Source organism: Rhagoletis zephyria, unplaced genomic scaffold (genome assembly GCF_001687245.7).
Source record: "Rhagoletis zephyria isolate East Lansing unplaced genomic scaffold, Rhagoletis_zephyria_1.1 Rzeph_scaffold_01222, whole genome shotgun sequence".
Taxonomy (NCBI): Eukaryota; Metazoa; Arthropoda; class Insecta; order Diptera; family Tephritidae; genus Rhagoletis; species Rhagoletis zephyria.
In genome coordinates, this window is record NW_016158306.1 from 70,796 (window position 1) to 71,262 (window position 467).

Below are 467 nucleotides of genomic sequence, written 5' to 3' on the forward strand. Positions count from 1 at the left end.
CCAAAATTTGTTCTAAAAAGTTTGTTTTCCAAGTGTCTGCCGTTTTGTAGTCCATTCGATTTTAGTACATATAATAAATTGAAAGATTTGAGTAGCTAGAATTTATCGTTGATTTTTGAAATTTTTTCCGTTGACGGAGTTGTGCAATTTCTTACATTCAAAGTATGTTCGACGATTTATTTAATTGTAAAAATAATAGGGGTCTTCATCTGAAGTGATAAAGGGATAAAGTACCTAAATTTATCAGTTTATCCGCATTCTTTCATGAATGCACCTTGGTAAATAATTGCATAAAATTGTTTATTATTAAACTCATATGGCTAGTAAACGGTAAAAGCGTTTTATTCTTACCGCGTCCATTGTGTTCATTTGCCTGTTTTGTGTTCGTAGCAAAAACGACCACTTTGTAACCTGTTAGTCCTCTTTCAGACACGTCAAGTCTTGAAAGCAATTTTTTCGCATTCTCT